This window comes from Aquarana catesbeiana, linkage group LG04, assembly GCF_042186555.1.
Source record: "Aquarana catesbeiana isolate 2022-GZ linkage group LG04, ASM4218655v1, whole genome shotgun sequence".
Taxonomy (NCBI): Eukaryota; Metazoa; Chordata; class Amphibia; order Anura; family Ranidae; genus Aquarana; species Aquarana catesbeiana.
In genome coordinates this window covers 274,357,496-274,363,647 of record NC_133327.1, presented here as the reverse complement: position 1 = coordinate 274,363,647, position 6,152 = coordinate 274,357,496, and the positions used below count along the sequence as shown (strand labels likewise).

Sequence of the window (6,152 nt, the reverse complement as noted above, 5' to 3'; positions counted from 1 at the left end):
GAGGACACTGTCCCCGGACCAAAAATGTCCCCAGTTTTGTACTCGGATTGGCGGTGCTACTTCCGCCACAGCAGTCATGGCACTGTTTTCTATTTTTGGCTGCTCAGTCTCAGGCGGGGCTTGCTTACGCTTTCCCTGGCATTTTAGCTCTGGCCGGCTGCCCGGGAGTCAGGCTGTATCGCCTCTGTAGCCCCGTCCCATCAGCACTTCCTAGCTCCTCCCTTACTCTGCCGCCTGTCCAATTCAACACTCCGTCTCAAATTAGCGTCCGCCCAACCCTGCCCACACTCCAGCCTCCTGCATGCAATGCATGCACTGTGCTCAGCCTACCTGGGAGACCAGCCTGAGAGGGGAGGCATAATTGGTGAGTGAGCCATCTGCTCCGTGAACAACACTCCTCTCTCACCCAACCTCTTTGCTTTGCCTCTTTTTCTTCTCATTTCGTTCTCCCCCTGGGGAGAATGAAATGAGAAGGAACAGAGGCAAGAGGGGATTGTACATTCGGGGGGGGGGATTGTGCAGACTGGGGGGGGTGTTGCAGACTTGGGGGAGGGGGGATTATACAAACTGGGGGGTTGATTGTGCAGACTGGGGGGTTATGCTTACTAGGGAGGGTTGTGCTGACTGGTGGGGGGGATTATACAAACTGCGGGGGGATTGTGCAGACTGGGGGATTGTGCAGACGGGGGGTGTTGCAGACTGGGGGAGGGGGGATTATACAAACTGGGGGTTGATTCTGCAGACTGGGGGGGTTATGCTGACTAAGGAGGGTTGTGCTGACTGGGGGGGGATTATAAAAACTGGGGGGGATTGTGCAGACTGGGGGATTGTGCAGACTGGGGGGAGGGGGGATTGTGCAGACTGGGAGGTGGTGCTGACTGGGGGGACGGGAGATTGTGCAGACTGGGGGGAGGGGGGTTGTGCAGACTGGGGGGGTTCTACAGACTGGGGGGTTCTACAGACTGGGGGGCTACACAGTGCCCTGGACGGTGGTCTGAGGGGAGGCCAGTAATGTACACAGTGCTTTGGGCAGTCGTCTGAGGGGAGGCCGCCACCGCCCTCGGGATGGTGTCACCCCCCTGCAGGTGTCATCCAGGTTCTGGCTGCACCCCCACCCCCCCTAGTGATGCCACTGAGCCGTCCGTAGAGTTGCTTGCTCAGATTGTCACTCTCTGGGCGGCAGGCTTGCGTATAGTGAAAGGAGGCAGCTGCAGCAGGAGTGAGAGTGAGGAGTCTCACTCGGCTCTGGACGGCGTTCCCCCTGCCCTTGGTGTGCCTGTACCACAGGTTAAGAAACACTGCTCGAGACGGTGGTATGAGAGGAGGCCTGTAATGCACACAGTGCTTAGGACAGTAGTATGAGGGGAGGCCTGTCATGCACACAGTGCTCTGGATGGTGGTATGAGAGGAGGTCTGTCATGCACACAGTGCTCTGGACGGTGGTCTGAGGGAAGGCCTGTCATGCACACAGTGCTCTGGACGGTGGTCTGAGGGGAGGCCTTTAATGTACACAGTGCTTTGGACGGTGGTCTGAGGGGAGGCCTGCCCACAGGCGCAAAATGTTGTAAAACTCCACCAGTATTTTATGTTGCCTTTGTTCCTTTAACATCTGTAGTCTTATAACAGATATTAATATTTGATTATTTATGTTCGAAGGTAAACACGTCAGTGTTTCTCAACTCCAGTCCTCAAGGCGCCCCAACAGGTCATGTTTTCAGGATTTTTTAGATGAAATGGCTGTGGTAATTACTAATGCAGTGAAACCGATCAAATCTCTTGTGCAAAATAATGGAAGGCCTGAAAACATGACCTGTTGGGGCACCTTAAGGACTGGAGTTTAGAAACACTGTCCTACGTGTTGTTACCATCCAATCTTTTACTGTTCTGAATAGTTAATTTATATTGTTATTGTTGATCCAAAATTCTGTTGATCCAAAATTCCTCCAGGGCTTTCACACTGGAGCTGTGCACTGGCAGGATGCTAAAAAAAGTCCTGCTAGCAGCATCTTTGGAGCGGTGAAGGAGCGTGTGTGTATACCGCTCTTCAACCATTCCTGCCCATTGAAATCAATGGGCAGAGCGGCTATACCGCTGGCAAAGCGCTGCTGCAGCAGCACTTTGTGGGTGGTTTTAACCCTTTCTCGGCTGGTTTTAACCCTTTCTCAGCCACATGGCAGGGGGTAAAAGCGTCCCGCTAGCGGCCAAATAGCGCTGCAAAATTGACGGTAAAACGTCGCTATTTTTACCGCCAACGCACCCACCGCCTTATTGCAATTTTGTAGAAGAATACATATTGGCCTAAACTGTGGAAGAAATTAGTTTTTTTATATATTTTTTGGGATTATTTATTATAGCAAAAAGTAGAAAATATTGCTTCTTTTCAAAATTGACGCTCTTTTTCTGTTTATAGCGCAAAAAATAAAAACCGCAGAGGTGATCAAATACCACCAAAAGAAAGGTCTATTTGTGGGAAAAAAAGAATTTCAATTTTGTTTGGGTACAACGTCGCACAACCGCCCAATTGTCAGTTAAAGCGGCGCAGTGTCGTATCACAAAAGGTCAGGAAGGTTGTAAATCCTTCCGGGGCTGCAGGGGTTAAAGGGTCACCCGACCCCCCTCCTCCTCCTCTGCACTGTCTGCACCCCAACCTTCCTCCTCACCATCCGCACCCCAACACTCCTCCTCAACACCAACACCCCAACCCTCATCCTCCTGTTCTGTTGCAGTCAGTAATCTTGTGATTCAGAATTTTCATGGATCAAAGAATCAACAACATGTAGTTCATCAGAAGAGATCCTGCCACCATCAGGAAATGCATCAAAGAGGTTATTTGCAGATCACATCCTTGGTGTGCAGCATTTTTGGCTCCCTCTGGGATGGTTGCAGTAGATCCCAGAGGGCACAAACTCGCATAAAGTGGTGTTTGGCAAAACCAGCATAAAGATGCTGGGCACGGTGGTGATTTGGGGACTCCAGCAACAGATACAGTGTCCTGCACAGTACTGTATGTTAAAAAAAAGCCCTGCAGAGGTCTGTGGACCAAAACAGAGGATAGCATTGATAAAACAATTTCACCAATTCCTCATAGCCAGTTGATTATGGTGGGATTACTTGTACCTGGGAGGAGTAATGCTGCGTACACATGACTGTTTTTTTCGTCAGAATAAACTCTGATGGTTTTCCTGACGGAGTTCTGCTGAAACTGACTTGCATACACACGATCACACCAAAGTCCGATTGTTTAGAACGTGGTGACGTACAACACGTACGACGGGACTAGAAAAAGGAAGGTAAATAGCCAGTAGCCAATAGCTGCCCTTGCCTCGTTTTTGGTCTGTCGGAATAGCATACAGACGATCGGTTTTCCAGATAGGAATTGATTCCGTCTGAAAGATTTAAAACATGTTCTATTTCTAGGTCCGTCAGAATTTTCGAAAGGAAAAGTCTGATGAAGCCCACACACAATCCGAATATCTGATGAAATGATTCCGTCTGACCTTTTCTGCTGGAAAGTAAAGTCGTGTGTACGCGGCATAAGTAGAGAAAGGCATTATCAACCACTTCACTACCTCCTGCATAAATCAGCTCTTACAGGAAGAAAAAAAAAATACAGCTTCCAAAGCCTCTCCAGATTGCAGCCCCTATATATTTGCTTAAGAAAGAAGATTAGTAGAAAGACATGCATCCTATGACTGTAGGATTAAACACTTCATTTTTTTGTGGCTACCTGCCTTTCCCCCAGCCTTAGAATTTACCCCCTTCATTGCTACTGCACACCCCTGAAACATTGTGTTGAGTTGGCAGATGAAGCCAGTGAGGAGGAGGGGTTACAGCAGACTGCACTGTCACCATCAGAGAATTCTGTAGAGATTCAAGTCTTCACTTGACCCTCCTTTGTGGGGTCCCGTGACCCTCTACCCTGCTTGACATGGAATATCCTATGTCTCTGAAACCCTCTTTGAGACTCCCCCCCGTCACTAAAGGTCGCAGCTGTTGCAGTGGATTCAGCAGGAGAATGTTGTGTGGGGTGAATGTGGAAAGTGAGGGACGAGGAGGAGTGTAGGCCTTTAGCTGCCAGCTTGTCTCATTGAGGTGCTGCTCCCACAGGGATCTGTGGTGCGAAGTCATGTGTTTCCTCATGCATGTGGTATCCAAATGACTGGTACTTTTACCATTGTTAACTCCTTCAGATACGCGCTATAGCCAAATGACGGCTACAGCACGGATCTACTTTGCCGAGAGGCTGTCAGTAGATGTCCTCCCCTTTGCGCGCTCCCCGTGCGCCCCCTGCAGGGCACGTGTGGCCGCGCTGTGATCACCGAGTCATTGAGACTTGGGTGGTCACAGATTGAAGTAAGGGGCCGATCCCAGCCCCTTACCATGTGATCAGCTGTCAGCCAATGACAGCTGATCACATGATGTAAACGTGAGGAGAAAAAAGAGCTGATCACCGGCTTCTGTGCAAGGGACATCGGTCCCGAAGAGGAAGAGGCGAAGCCGCCCCATCTGTGCCCACCAGTACTGCCTGCCAGTGCCCACAGTGCCACAAATCAGTACCCACCAGTGCATAAGTGCCAGCAATCAGTGCCACCTATCAATGCCCACGAGTGCCACCTATCAATGCCCACCAGTGATGCCAATCAGTGCCGCTTATCAGTGTCACCTACCAGTGCCAATCAGTGCCCATCGCTGCCACCCATCAGTGCCCATCGCTGCCACCTATCAGTGCCCATCACTGCCAGCTATCAGTGCCACCTATCAATGCCCTTCAGTGCCACCCATCAGAGCCACCTCTCAATGCCCACCAATGCCACCTATCAGTGCCCACCAGTGACACCTCATCAGTGCCCACCAGTGCCTCCTATTAGTGCCCATCAGTGCCGCCTATTAGTGCCCATCAGTGCCGCCTTATCAGTGCCCATCAATGCAGCCTCATCAGCGTATATCAATGAAGGAGAAAAATTACCTGTTTACAAAATTTATTAAAAAAATATAAAACGTTTTGTATTTTTTTTTGTTTCGGTCTTTTTTAATTTTTTTAACAAAAAATAAAAAACCCAGAGGTGATCAAATACCACCAAAAGAAAGCTCTATTTGTGGGAAAAATGATAAAAATTAAATTTGGGTACAGTGTTGTATGACCGCGCAATTGTCTTTCAAAGAGTGACAGCGCTAAAAGCTGAAAATCGGTTAATGTGCTGCAGACATAGGCTACAGACATGGGCTACAGACGACAATGGTGCTGTTAGCAGCAAAATAAAAGCTCACACTGTAGAAATCTTTCTATTAGTTGCCTGTACAAGTGCATAGGTACTGTCCTGACGCTAGTTAGTTTTTATCAAACACATGCCTAATGTTTATGTTTTGAATATTTTGGGAATGCATGGGGATATGGGGATGAAAGGGGGGTTTGTGGAATGATGGGTCATTTTTTTTTTTTCTTTAGTCCCCCACTACCAAAAATTATGCAGTCGAGTTTCCTGCATTTGGGGAAATCGCAGGGGTCAGCACAGCCGGAGTGCAATGGCTGAGCCCCCTCGCCCTCAGAGAACCACCTTTTTGATCATGGTTTCTCCCCTGCCAGGTAAGTATGAATGATGGGTAGTTTTGAAGTCTTTTGTGCATTTTAATAAACTTTTAGGGCAATGAATGTAGTGTTCTGTAAAAAAGGTTTACAAACTATACAGTAAAACTATTTTGCACTGCCCATTTGTATTAAGTTGGGGGCTTTTGCTTTCTGTATTTATTTATTTTTAGGAAAACTTTCCTATAGGTTTTAGATCTATGACTGCTACTTACACCGTTCAATTCAGACCAATTACTGCTGAAAAAATGAGGTGTCGCAGCCAACTCTACATAAAATTCTTTCCTGACAGACGCCATGGCAGCATACATATGGGTTAACTCCGCCTCCACTCCTCTCCTATAGGACCCCACTCACATAAATCTTTGCTCTAACCTAGAAACCGCTTTCCTTTTTTTTGTCCTCCTCCTAAGGACCAGAATGATTGAAGTCCTACCTTGGATAAAGTGTCCACGATCAAGGTCTGGTTGTTCAGCAAGCTGTGCCCCAGAAGACATGCAGAGTTTCCAGCAGTCCCCAGCTATTAGCAGGGTGGAGAAGGGTGATGAACGTGGTGCCATGTGGAGTC

At 48.4% G+C, this 6,152-nt stretch overlaps 1 pseudogene; it reads right to left on the bottom strand.

The window, feature by feature from the left end:
- Positions 1 to 5,402: 5,402 nt before the first annotated feature.
- Positions 5,403 to 5,592, bottom strand: LOC141141746 (U1 spliceosomal RNA; annotated as a pseudogene).
- Positions 5,593 to 6,152: the final 560 nt, after the last annotated feature.